The following is a 13,914-nucleotide window of genomic DNA, read 5'->3' as shown; positions in this document are numbered from 1 at the left end:
CAGGTAATTTGGGCAATTAGTTAGGAGTCCTGCACATCAATGGATGTTTGTGTGAGGATAAGGGTGGGGAAGATTCTAATATAAATAGTGCTGAGGGCAGCACAGAGTGAGCTCTGGTTTGAGAAAAGTGGCTAAAATAGATTTTGACATGCATAATTTTTCCTCTTGCTCCTTTGACTCACCTCTTCAAATCACCCCAGTAGATTGTTCTGTTTTTTAAATAGTCCTCCTCACTTTGGTCTTGCCCTAAGTTTCTTTTCTAACTTTTATTTAAGCTTCAGGGGTACATGTGCAGGTTTGTTATATAGGTAAACTACGTGTTACAGGGGTTTCGTATACAGATTATTTTGTCACCCAGGTACTAAGGCTAGTGCCTGATGAGTATTTTTTCTGATCCTCTCCCACCCTCCACCCTCAAGTAGGCCCCAGCGGGTGTTGCTCGCCTCTTTGTGTCCATGTGTTCTCGTTGTTTAACTCCCACTTATAAGTGAGAAGATGTGGTATTTTATTTCCTGCTCCTGCATTAGCTTGCGTTAGTTCACTTAGGATAATGGCCTCCAGGTCCATCTGTGTTGGTGCAAAGGGCATGATTTCATTCTTTTTTATGGCTGCATAGTATTCCATGGTATATATGTACTACATTTTCTTTATCCAATCTTCCACTGATGGGCATTTAGGTTGATTCCATGTCTTTGCTATTGTGAATAGTGCTGCAATGAACGTACATATGCATGTCATTATGATAGAGTGATTTATATTTCTTTGGGCATGTACCCAGTAATGGAATTGCTGAGTTGAACGGTATTTTTGCTTTTAGGTCTTTGATTTCTCTGCACCATAACTTTTTGACATGTATCTTTATATATAATTCTATAATACATATAAAACAGCAGTTCTCTGCCCCTACCCCAAGTCCTTTTTCTTAAAGACAACTTCAACTTTTTAAGCTATTTCATCTGTTATGTATCTCCACGTTTATAAACAATATGTTCATATTTCTGCTTCTTAGTCAATTTTACATATTATCTATTGAGTTCCTAATACAGAGGAAAATAACCAGTTGTCCTCTCTCAATTATTCAAATATAGCTATGTGATAATTTTACATTATTATGAATATTAAGTTGTGAGCCAAATAGTATATTATGATTTCATTTCCTTTCTTGTACTTTTTGTTTTTCCTGCAGTTATAATGAGAATATGAGAATTGTCTCATTTTCACGTGACTCATTTTTCTATATCTCTATAACCAAGTGCCCCCAAACTTTCCAACAGATCATTAAAAACTCATGAAAATAATTTTCCTGGAACATCCCTCCTGGAGCCCTCTCTCTTCCTGCTGAAAATCTCAATAAGTTCTTCCCTTGACGTATTTGCACAACTGAAATGCTAGAGTTTCTCTTCACCTCTTATCTTTGTTGTATTCCCTGTTGCCTGTATCTCTTTACTACTGTGCTGGATCCCCTCTGTGTGCCCCTCCAGATCCCTTTCCACCATTCTGCACATGGTCTCTGCCTTGGGACTGATTCTACATTAAAAGAACACCCTTCAGCCCTCTCTGGTAGATCCAGCTCAGGATCAGGAAATGTGTAAGGTGTCTTCACACTGCCACTTCTATCTCTGCCTTCATGTAAAAACCTCTGCCTCTTTGAGGCTCATGCCATTCAGCTTTAGCATTCTCTCTATTCTTGGAGATAGCACTAGTAGGAGCCCCTTCAAACTCTCTGTCTTTTCACATGCCCCTATCATTGTTTGAGCACTTCTTACTTTCTGGCAGCACAAGATGTACCTACCCTCATCTTTTTGCTTCTCTGCCCCAGGCCTGAGATAAGCAATTTCTTCAAAGAACTCTGATTACTTTTAGTGAAGATTACTATTGACAAACTAAGATGTAGATGTTTGTTACGTTTATTGCTACTAATGTGTTGCTGTTCCTGGCCCTCTCAGTGGACAAAGTTAGGAAATATACATATGTGTAAGATATATAATCATTTGCATAGACAAATAGAAACAAATATATACATAGATGGAGACAGAAATAGCCATGAATGACTCTGATAATTCCAATTCAAAACCAGAGAGTCCCTTCTAGCCTCCCGCCTTTCCATATTTGTAACTGCCTTCTATGACAGTGAGAAGCCCACTCCTATTACTCTTAATATATTTGTTTGCTCATTCTCCCAGCATGTAGTCAACTATCCGGCCTTGCCAGACTGCCACCCCACCCTGTATGGGTCCTGACTCCTGCAAGGCTACCATCCCTCAGATGCTCTCCTGACATAAGCCCTAGCCACTGCTGGGCTGCATCATCACCCTGCTCTTGTGTCCTCCTTATACAGACCCCGACCACCCTTGTGCTTTCTTCCCACCTCACAACCAGTTTTTACCTTACTTATCAGTCCCTGATGCCTCCTTCCCTATACAGTTTCAATTCATAATCCATCACTTCCACAACTTGTACTAATATCTTCACCTTCTCATTCTTTTGTCCCTGTGATGGATCCTGGCAAAACTCAGTTCTGGATCAACACAACTGTCCACTTCCTCCATTCTTACACCTGAGCAGAGCTTGAAAAAACTGCACAGCTGTGTAGACTGTTTTCACTTATAAAGTCATGATCCCTAACTTCATTGGAACGCTCACTCTTACCTAAATATTCTTCAGCATTTATTAATGACCTCTTTCCCCCAAGCTCCAATGCTCCAATTGGCTATTCAAACTTCCTTCCCAACTACTGCTACTTCCCAGAGAAAACAGGATAACTGAGGACTTGGAACTCTTAAACACAGGATCCAGTGGAATTACTCACTTTGAACAAAACACTAGGTATTTGGGTGAGTATGGGAAGGGAAGGGGAGGAGGCAAGAGAATGAATGGAGTTAGAAAGTCAAGTCTGAAAGTAAAACCAAAGGCAAGAACAACTGCCTGAATGGAAAAATGTAGTCTGAGATGAGCAGTGGATGTTTGAAATAACTACCATGGGAAACAGATGGGAAAGAAAGCTGAATATGTACATGTAAAAGGTCTTCCTAGCACCTCCGCAGGGCCCAAATGGGGTTTTAGACCATGTACTGTTTCTGGCACAGGTATGAACTTCTCTAGAGGAGTTCAGCCGTAGAGATGTTGGAACAGAGAAAGTGGTGGTTAGATTGATCCAAAAACGGAGAGGGAGGTGTTGTAGGCAGATTTAGTGACAAGATAATGAGTCTAGAATCAGATGAAGATATTAGCAAAAGGACAATACTACAAAGTTTAGGCTGGATAACAAAGGAAATGATATTATAAAGCAGTTATTAGGTTCAATTGGGAAATAATTGTACATTTTAGACTCCGAAGCAAAAGTTTCAGAGGTTTTACCCCATCATCCCTTCTAGTTGCAAAATGCAATTGTCTTTGGTCAACAGATTGCAATTACCACCTCCAAATATTAAGTAGGCTTTTTAAATGATATATCCTATGGTACAATGCCTTAGGATACTTTTATAAAAATGAACATAAAGACAAAATTGAAGAGTTGAGAGGGCTATGTCTATGGCTCCATCTGAAGCTTTAATTTTTAATATCATATATTTTGTGATTATAGAAGTAACATATCTTAATTGTAGAAAATTTGAAAGCTACATAACTGAGCTAATTAGTATCTGTTACTACTCTTAGTACACATACTTTTGTGTCACGTTTAAATGCATGGGTTTTAGAGCGAGACTGGCTGGGTTCTCACCCCAGAACAGCCATTTCAATAGCTTTGTGAATTTAGGCAAATTACTGAACTCTGTGTCTCAGTTTCCTCATCTAAAAATTGTAATAAAAATACCACCTACCTCCCAGTAAAATAGATTATTAATATGAAATGAGTTAATACATATAAAGCTGTACTTAGAATAGAACGCAGAATATCATTAGTCTCCACTAAATGTTAGCTATCATTATTTGTGGTCATAGTCCTTAGTCTAAATTCTGTGTCACAACTACCCATTATTAGGGGCATTAAATAAGACCTAGGAAATAGACATTAGGGAAATGGATTTTTCCATTTTCTAGAAAGGTTAAAGCAGATATTTCACCAAAGGATATCTGGGCCCTGATCTGGTTTTCTTTCCTCAGATGAGGATGTGACCTTTTTGATTCTGAGTTTGGTTCAAGAACCAGGAGAGCTGTTAGTTCTAAACATCCCCCTAAATGGAAATATGGTGACACAGATGCTGAGTATTAAAAAACTAATGGTGTATGGGGGGAAAAGTCAGCTGTATTTTTGGATCTGGCAAGATCATTCCCTGTACAGATAGTGACACTGGCAGCTGTAAATCTATAGAGAACCATGGAGCAGGTAAGTTCATGCCAAGATATGTAGCATCTGCCCCTATCTTATGAGGCTTTATCCTTGTCTAGTTAAAGCAGAAAATTACACTACATGGTCCTTTCCCCATATTCCCCAATCCATATTCCTCTAGAATCACTGCAAGTGTTACCAGAGCTAGCAATGTAAAATACTTCAATAACTGTATATATTTATAGGATATATACAATATGTTTATAATGTAAAAAATAAGAGTCCAAATAACACCTTATTATTTGTGGGTGGTTAGCTGATGGAAAGTTATATTTTTGAGCTAATATAAACCTTTACATATCAAATATTATAATTATTTGTTCCGATTTATCTTTATTTTTATATTTATCCATATACATTTTCTATGTTTATGTAAAATGCTCTATTGATTTTTCTGATTTCTTCTTTTATTATTATTAGAAAGTCCTACTCCCAGGTTACTTTTATTATATTTTAGTTATTATATGCTTTCCTTTTTTTACATTTAACACTTGAATCCTTTTGAAGTTCACATTTAACTTTGACTAGCTTATCTTATAAATTATATAAGCATAATAACTGCCACTGTGCTTTAAGCAGAGTATTGAGTACCATAAGCATTTTAAATGCATTATAAAATATATGCTTATATTATTCTCACTGTAAATAAACAAAAGCACAGGCTGATTTTTTAAAGAAAATTCAAAGTCCTTCCACCTATAATTAACATTTTGGTGAAAAACTTTCTACACATTTCATATGCTTATATGCACACATAGATGTACACAAATACATAAACAAGTGAAAAAATTGAATTATGCTGCTTTGTAAGCTACCTTTTCCATTAAATTGTATTTATGGATATATTTCCATATCAATAAATGCAGGTCTGCATTGTCTTTAATGTGTCCAAGTAACTGATTAAAATGATACATCCCAATTGACCTAGTCAATACACTATTAGAGCCACTTATGTTGTTTTCAAAGCTTTGCCAGTATAAATGAAACATTAATGAACATCCTTGTGTATACGTTTTAGTACTTGTATTTATCTTCTTAGAATAAATACTTAGTGAAATTGCTAAATCATAGAAGGTATTTTACATTTTTATACAGATTGCCAACACAATCTTTGGAAATGGACCAATTTAAACAGTACATTGGATCATCCATATCCTCACAGGTTTGCCAACACCATGTTTTATGTTGGTTTTTGAAGCCTTCTTAATCTGATATGTGAAAACTATTAGTTTTTATTTGCAAAGTGAGTTTGGTATTCCTTTTTTTGATGAGTATTCCATTCATGAATTTTCCCCATTTTTTCTATGAGATTTATTTTGTAATTAATATGTGGAAGTTCTTTTATGTTAAGAATATCTACCCATTGTTATGTGTCACAGATATTTTTCCTAGTTTTTTAATTAACCTTGATTATGGTATTTTTTACCATAAAGACTTTTTTGAAGGTTAAATGTATCAATCTTTTCCTTTAAGCCTTCAGTCTTCATAATTAGAAAAACCTTCTCCATCTCAAGACTATAAACATATTATAAAATAAAATGTTAAATTGTAATTATATAGATTTTCAAATAATCTAAAATATCTTTGAGTGTCTTTATAGTATTTTTTTACATTTAAATCTTTGAGTCAGCTGGAATTAACTTTGGTTTAAATAGTGAGTATAGATGTAGCTTTATTAAATTTCCCCTCAATGACCAGCTGTTGTCCTAATCACATTTACTGAAAAATCTATCTTTTCCCTCAAACCCATGGATTTGAAATCCTTCTTTGTCATTTCTTAAAATCCATAATATACTTAAGATTATTTCTTTGGACACTGTTCTGTTATAGTAATTTGTCTGATCCTACACAAGTACCGTAGTATTTTAGTCATTATAATTTCCAATATAAGTTATATGTGATAGATCAAGTTCTTTATAATTTTTTCTCCTTCAGAGTTTTATCTGGAATTTATTTTGGTGTTTGATGTGACATAAATATCTAATTTGTCTCCCAGAGTCAAGGTGATTCCCGTAATGTTACTAATTTGTGTTCTGAGAAGGAAGAAAAGTGGCAGCACTATGGCACTGGGAATTCTGCATAAACCCACGAAAGCAGTCACCTTTGTGAACATGTTTTTGGTGGAAACAAGTGTTGAGAACCATTGTTGTATAATAGTGCTGTCCAACAGAACTTCCTCTGGTGATGGGAATACTCTATAGCTGTACTTTCCAATATGGTATTCACTGACCACATGTGGCTGTCAAGTACTTGAAATGTGGCTAAGTGACTGAGGAACTGAAATTTTTAGTCTTATTCAATTGTAATCAGTTTAAATTTATACGACTACATATTTATTGAATAGAGCGCTTCTAGAGCATAGCTGTTTTAAAAAGAATCAGTGCCCTATTATACTGCCTCATGACATTATTGGCAAATAATAGATTTGGCAATTTCCTACTTAACCTGAAACTATCATTTACATGGTAAAATGCTAAGGCTAACACTGAGATCTCAAAGGCAGCTCAATTAAATAAGTATGTAACAGATGCTTCCTATACCCTCGGCACTCTGCAGAACAAAAGACAGCCTTACAAAAGTTTAAAATTTAGTAGAGGAGATAGAGTGATACACAGATAACAGTAATGGTTGCAGAACAAGGTAAATATCATAAAAGGGGGATCAACAATATGCCAAGAGAGTTATGAAAAGGGAGAGATTGCTGAGCACAGCGGTTCACACCTGTAATCGTGGCACTTTGGGAAGCCAAGGCAGGCAGATGGCTTGAGCCCAGAGTTCAAGACCAGCGTGGGCAACATGACAAAACCATATCTCTACAAAAAAAATACAAAAATTAGCCGAGCATGGTGCCATGCACCTGTAGTCCCAGCTACTGGGGGCGGGGGGCTGAGGTGAGAGGATTGCGTGAGCCTGGGAGGTCAAGGCTGCAGTGAGCTGTGATCACACCACTGCACTCCAGCCTGGGTAGCAGAGTGAGGCCCTGTCTAAAAGAAAAAGAAAAAGAAAAGGGACAGATTATTTTAGCTATCAGGTATGAGAGATAAATTAGGGAGGGTTGCATTAAGCTGTTTCTTAAATATGGTTTTCAACAGGCAGAGAAGTAGAGATGGAAATTGGGAGGAAAAATACCCCAGGGAAAAAATGGCATAAGCAAGGGCACAAAAGATATATAACAAAGGTTATAAATGGATAATGGTGAGTGATCCAGTCTGGCTAGATTATGTGAACAGGAAGGTAGTGAGAAATATGGCTTACTAGGTAGACTGAGGCTAAATATTAAAGAGCCTTAAACTTCTGGCCAAAGAATTTGGACTTAGTTTTACAGCTAATGAGGAGAGAATAAAATCCCTTTAGTCTAGTGCTATCTGAGCCAGGACCCCAGAGCAATAATAGCTTTGTGATGCCAATAAAACAAAGTTTCCCAACTTGGACAGACCACCTACCTCACAAATAATTATAAATATTAAGCAAGGTAAAGAAAGGGGAAGGGCATTCCCCAAAGTATAAAGCAAGCACAACATAAATGTTAAAAATTTGTAACATAATACAATGATCTAGATGATTCCTAGAGTGACACACACCCAAGTAAGCCAGAGCAAAATGACCTATTTGGGCATAGCAATAGACTGTTAACAAACAAAAGACTATAAAACACAGTTCTCGTAATTTTTAAAAGGTATAATTTCAGCAGGCCAACTGATAGGAAACAACATACTATTTGGGTCCCTGGATATTGAAAGGATGATATGGACTTTCTGGGTTAGGCAACAAATGTCCCAAATCTGATGTTTGAGTTCCCACCAAATGGTTGGCCATGCTATGTACTCACCTGCAATGTTAGAGAACTTCCTGTATTAGTTTGTTCTCATACTGCTAATAAAGACATACCCAAGACTGGGTAATTTATAAAAGAAAGAGGTTTAGTGGACTCACAGTTCCACATGGCTGGGGAGGCCTCACAAGCATGGTAGAAGGCAAAGGAGAAGCAAAAGCACGTCTTACATGGCGGCAGGCAAGAGAGCTTGTGCAGGAGAATTCTCATTTATAAAACCATCAGATCTTGTGAGATTTATTCACTACCACAAGAACAGTAGGGGGGAACCATCCCCATGATTCAATTATCTCCACCTGGCCCCATCCTTGATCCGTGGGGACTATTACAATTCAAGGTAAGATTTAGGTGGGGACACAGCCAAACCATATCACTTCCTAAGGTTACAATGCAACTTATTTAATGCATCAGGCAACTCAAATGGTTCGAGATTATTTTAGATTCAATAACAATCTGTATGACTTAACAACCACTCACTAAGTAACACTTTTAAATAAAGAACTGCATGAGCTACAGGAAGATTAATCCTAACATGTAGGATATACTGAATTAGAGAGCAGATCAAAGACAGCAAGAAAAGGCTTTTGTAGCAGGCCAGATCAAGAATCTAGAAGACCTAACTGCAAGTGGTGGCAGTACAAATGCAAAGGAGAAAACCTATTCTAGAGACAGAATTCAGGGCATTTAATAAAAGACAGGATGCACGAGATAGTGATGGATGAGGCACGCAGGAGCAGTCACAGATGAATGAGATCAGAAGTGCTAGGGTTAGAGAATGAGGACCTCATTAAAAGGAAGAGATAAACAAAAGTTTGCTTGGGGGAAAATGTCAAGTCAGTGTTTTAATACATTTTCATGCCAACAGAACACCCAAATAGAGGAATAAAGTAAACCAGCTAGAAAGCATTTTGAAACTCAAGAGAGAAGCCAAGGTATAGCTACACGAAGCTGTGAGATTAATGGGAAAAATAAAGCAAGAAGACTACTAAATCTAGGTTCCTTGGCACAGAGAATATGTATTTAGATCATTTGACAAAAGATTTGGAACCATGTCTGTGGCTGGGGAAGCCCAAAAGAAACTGCCCCACAGTGGACTCACTCTAGTGCCTCTGATCTCATTAGGAGATAACTCAAAGTGAACCAGCCCAAATAGCGGTAGCTTTGGCCAGATGGATCCATGTGTTACATCTTTGCATCAGGCCTTACATTAGACACATTTTTAAAATAGAGGTGGGGTGTCACTATGTTGCCCAGACTGATCTCAAACTCCTGGGCTCAAGTGATCCTCCTGCCTCAGCCTCCCAAAGTGCTGGGATTGTTACAGATGTGAGCCACCATGCCCAGCCTGGACAGACACATTTTATTTTGGCAAATTCCTAGGCACTTGCAGCTCCAAGTCTAAAGATAATGAGAGGCTTATTTTCAAGTCCTAGCTCAGGATAATTAAAGCACATATTGCACATTCCACATTTATCTTTCTCTACCAAGTTGGCTCCAATCACAGCTTTCTGACCTAGGATCAAGGGACAGTTCTCAGAGATTAAAAGGTGTGAGTTTCTGACTACAGCTAGAAACCAGCCTTGAAAAAACCCTGTTAGTCCACATCTCAAGGTTTGGCAATGATTTTTCTTTTATATATTATTAGTGAAGACCTCAACCTTGGGACTTTTTATCTCTTCCACTTGATTACAGTGCATTTTCACAAAGGAGGTTATGGTACTTCTCAAATGAAGAAGGCAATGTGTACATTTGTCTTCCAACAGTCCCAGCTGTAATCATTACTGCTGCAGTTACAGGAAATTTCCAAATACAAAGGATAAATATATGTTCCCCTTTGGTTTCATCATAGTGCTACAACCTGTCACAGAATCTACTCAGGCCCTCACATTGCACACAGTGATGATTTTATTTAAGGCACAGATGTGAACACAAAATTCTGTTTTACCAAAGTATACGATCATTTCAAGCATATTTTAACTCATTTCACCTTCCCAATATTTCCCCTTCTTCCCAAATAGCAAATGTTTGCACTGAGACACTTCAATAAACTATGGAAGCCAGTGTATTTGATAAAGTGAAGTTTACTATTTTAAACAAAACTGAAATAGTCACTTCATAATTCCTCTTTTTTATATGGTCAGATTCTTTACAGCATGCCTTTTTAAAGCTAAATAAAATTTCAATGGGCTTTGCAGCTGTGGAGACATGTTCCAGATGGTTATAAGGGGCTGTTCCCCAGGTTGTCTCACCATCAGTTCACCCTAGTAAGCAGCATATGTGTGTATGGACTCTATTGCCAGTTATTGGCAAACAAGAATGTTCTACACCATTGAGGAACTATTTCTCAGGAAATGAATGGGTAAATCAAGATTCAGACTTGATTTTACCTGTAAATGCCACAGTCCAGGGGCACCCTGATATCCACCACCCCTGACCAGCGCCTTTAGCCTCTGCACAGAGAGGTCAAAGTGGTAGAAGCCCCGCAGAAACTAAAAATGGCCGATTGCTCAACCTGAGTTAAGACTGGCTAGATATCAGAGAGGGCAGCAGAGGCTATTCCACAAAGCCCGATTTAAATCCTCAACCCTACTGCTCTAAAGGTCTGGCCTTGACCTATAGGGCAGAAGCAGAAGCGGCCGCAGCTCTCTGTCAAGGAGGCAGCTTTGGTCGCTACTTGCCTCTCCTTCAGACCAGCTGGGGTTAGAGTGGGCAAGCCAGGAGCCTTTGATGCCACAGCCCTTTATCCACATTTAAACGCTATTTAAATCAGCTGCTTCCACCTCAGTAATTGCAGGCTGTCTACCCCAGGGCAGCCCTCAAATTGGAGAGCTAACTGTAAGCAGGTGGTTTAAAACTGGAGTCGCCGCATCGGGTCCAGCAGCCGCGCGGTGCGACTGTACCGGCCATAGAGCAGGGGTTGCTCCACGGAGGAGAGGAGTAGAAGGGATGCAAGTGGCGAAGATAGGCACTTCTGCTGAAGCCTCGGAAGCCTCGGCTCAGGAATACTTGGGAATTTCACCCTCCCTAGGTCCCAGGGTAGTTGCCCAATTGCTATCTTTGGGGAAGCCGGGAGCATGGAGAAGAACGTGTTCTGTGCGGCAAGAAGGGGTGGAAGCCTAAGTATCCGAGACCCTGCTGGCAAAGAGCCCAGTGGCAAAACAATGCATGGATACTAGTGCCCCAAATAATCTGCTTCCACAGCGGGTAATTGTGGGCTGTCTAGCCCAGGGCGGCCCGCAAATCAGAGAGTTCACACCGTACAGGGCGGCTCAGGGATGGAGCCAAAACCTTGGGTCAGCTGCGGTGGGGTGGGAGATGAGGATGTCAGTGGGAAAATGGACCCCAGTCCCAGACACTTGTCCCAAAAACTTAACTCCTTCATTCCCAGGGACTCTGTAACTGAGGTAGTCTTCCTGAACTGTAGGGCGCCCGCTGAACTTGCAGGCTTAGAGGAGCGTCCTTTCCTCCCTCCCTCCCTTACTTCCTTCGAGTCTGTTCCCAGCTATGCCGCATGTTTAATAATCTACAGCTTGGTTCCCCTGGCCAGGAAAAGAAAGGATTCCTTCTTGGAAGTCTACACATTTGATTGAATGTAGTGGTGGTGGGCAGGTCCCGCTTCCTCATTCGGGGACAAGATACTCCTAAATAGACTCCCCCTAAAAAAACGCCTGTGGTAGGCTCTAGAGTAGCTTTCAACTGAGAAGTACTTTTCCAACACTTCTGTGCAGTCACAACTTTTGTGGGTGGCAAGGGGAAAATCTTGAGTACTTGTTTACTAATGTCTCTAAGTCCTTGGGTGGCACGGATGGCTGCAGGGACCAGGAGAAACCCCCGAAGCAGACATTTGTTATAATACACATTTCCCTTGCCAGGGTCTCCTTGCCAAAGCATTTTTCTTAAACGTCTGATAGTGACAGATCAAGCTGTTTGCTCCAATCCCAGGCCCAGAGAGGCAACAGCCACTCGCGAGTGGCTATCCCTACTCTCCCACTCTAGGGTTCCTTCACAAGGAGTCTGAAGCGCAACTTGGCTCGGGCAGATCCTCACGCCTGAGCAGCAGTGGGGACCTGGGAAACCCACTCTAGGGGTATCGGGGATTCTTGCGGGAAGAGGAAAGGGGGCGTCTTGGGAACTGCAGGGGAAGTACCTTGAGGCTCTCAGTGCAGGAGCACAGAAATGGCCCCAGATATCCAGCGATCTCCCCTGTCTAGTGCTTGGTGGGAATCCCCAGGAGCGGCAGTGTATTGCTGGGGAACCCCTCGCTGCTCCACTCAGGAGCCGCCTTGAGCCTCTTCCCAGCTCCGCTTGCTCTCCCAGCTGCGGGCAGAAGTGTGGGCAGTCAGAAGCGCCCAGTTGGAAATTGCCTTCCAGGCTGCAGAGCCCGCGCTCCAGCCGCAGAGAGCATGAAGATCCCGCCGCGGAAACGCAACGCATGGGCTCGCGGGCACCTGAAGGACGGCGCACGCTCCTCCCAGGCGAAGAGCCCCTGGCCTTCGGGGCTCTATTCCCTAAACTTTCTGGGAAGGCTAAAGGAAGAGAAAGCCAACTGGCAAATTTCCAGGCGCGGAGACCAGAGCTGCAGGAGAGATACAGCCTCCATTGGCTGCGGCCTGCCCCGCTGCCAACTGAGAGCGCAGCGCATTCTCCCCTGGCCCTTGCCAGTCAACTCTCCAGCTCTGCAAGTAGGCATTACCTGAGTCTTGCAAAACGGCCAGCAAAACGTCCAGCAGGTCTCAGATGCGTAGTTCCATGTCAAGGGCGAGATGGCGAGCCGGGTTCCGGAGAGGGCGGGCTGGGACTTCCCAGGCAGTCGGAGTGGCTGAAGGGGGCGCGAGGAAGACCGCGTCTCCCCAAACAGCGGACAGTACAGCCCCGCCTGTTTTCTCCACTCCCTGTCTTAGCCAAAGAGGATGCTAGGAAACTTCCCCCCGGCCAGGGAAGATTTCTAGAGTTCAGCAGAGCTTCTGTGGACTTTGGGGAGAGCTGGAAAGGGAGAGTTAAGGAGGGTTTCTAAATCACTCAGCTCCGTAGTTAGAATGGCAGATGCCGCCTCTCTCTGTCTCTCAGTGACTAGACTCTCCTAAGTCGCCTGCCTCCCAGACTCTTCCTTTTGCGCGACTTCGCTTCGGAGCAGCCTTGCTCCAGCAACACCTTGCCTCGGCCAAGCGGTGCACTCCCGGACGCGGGCGCCTCAGCCTGTGGCCCTCGCCCCCCTTGCGAAGTAGGCACACTCCAGGAGCGAAACACCAGCTGCCCTGTCGCCTTAACGGAGGCGCAGGCAGCAGGTGCAGACTCTGCCTGTCCACCTCTCTCCCTCCTGTTCGCTGCTCCAGCCTTTCCCGGGAACCCTACAGCCAGTGCGCAAAAGCCCACAAGTCTCCCTTAGTTCCGAAGAGGGAGAGGCGCCTGAAAATGAGCTCCAGGCTCGCCTCACATCCTGCCACTGCTGCTGCCTCCTCCAAAATATGCCTGGAGTGCGGGTGGGAGGGTAGTGGGAGTGACCGAGAGCTGCGTTTTTGTCGCTAACAGTTTGGTGCCTCCTGGCTGACTGCACCGGGGAGGAGGTGGGAATTAGAGAGAAGCGCTCTGGCGCGTCACGAAAAGAGCTGCTTCTGCTCCTCCTCCTCTTCCACACCCCTTTAGATTTGGGAGCGCGGGGAGGGGAGGCAGATTGAGAAAGGCTGCCAACCCCAAGTCCCCCATCCCTTGGTTTAAAAAAAAAAAAAAGCGCTCTCTTACCTTTCTCGGGAGA

The 13,914-nt window shown here is 41.9% G+C and overlaps 1 protein-coding gene across 1 annotated transcript in view; it reads right to left on the bottom strand.

The window, feature by feature from the left end:
- Positions 1–13,712, bottom strand: part of IL1RAPL2 (interleukin 1 receptor accessory protein like 2) — a 1,126,326-nt gene extending 1,112,614 nt beyond the window's left edge. The window contains exon 1 of the mRNA XM_032757406.1: positions 12,856–13,712. The gene's annotated coding sequence lies outside the window, so the exon portion shown is untranslated. The remainder of the gene's footprint in view (positions 1–12,855) is intronic.
- Positions 13,713–13,914: the final 202 nt, after the last annotated feature.

The sequence above is a fragment of the Hylobates moloch genome, unplaced genomic scaffold (genome assembly GCF_009828535.3).
Source record: "Hylobates moloch isolate HMO894 unplaced genomic scaffold, HMol_V3 SCAFFOLD_7, whole genome shotgun sequence".
Lineage (NCBI taxonomy): Eukaryota > Metazoa > Chordata > Mammalia > Primates > Hylobatidae > Hylobates > Hylobates moloch.
Note: the sequence above shows the minus strand (reverse complement) of the source record. Positions and strands in the feature narration are given on the sequence as shown.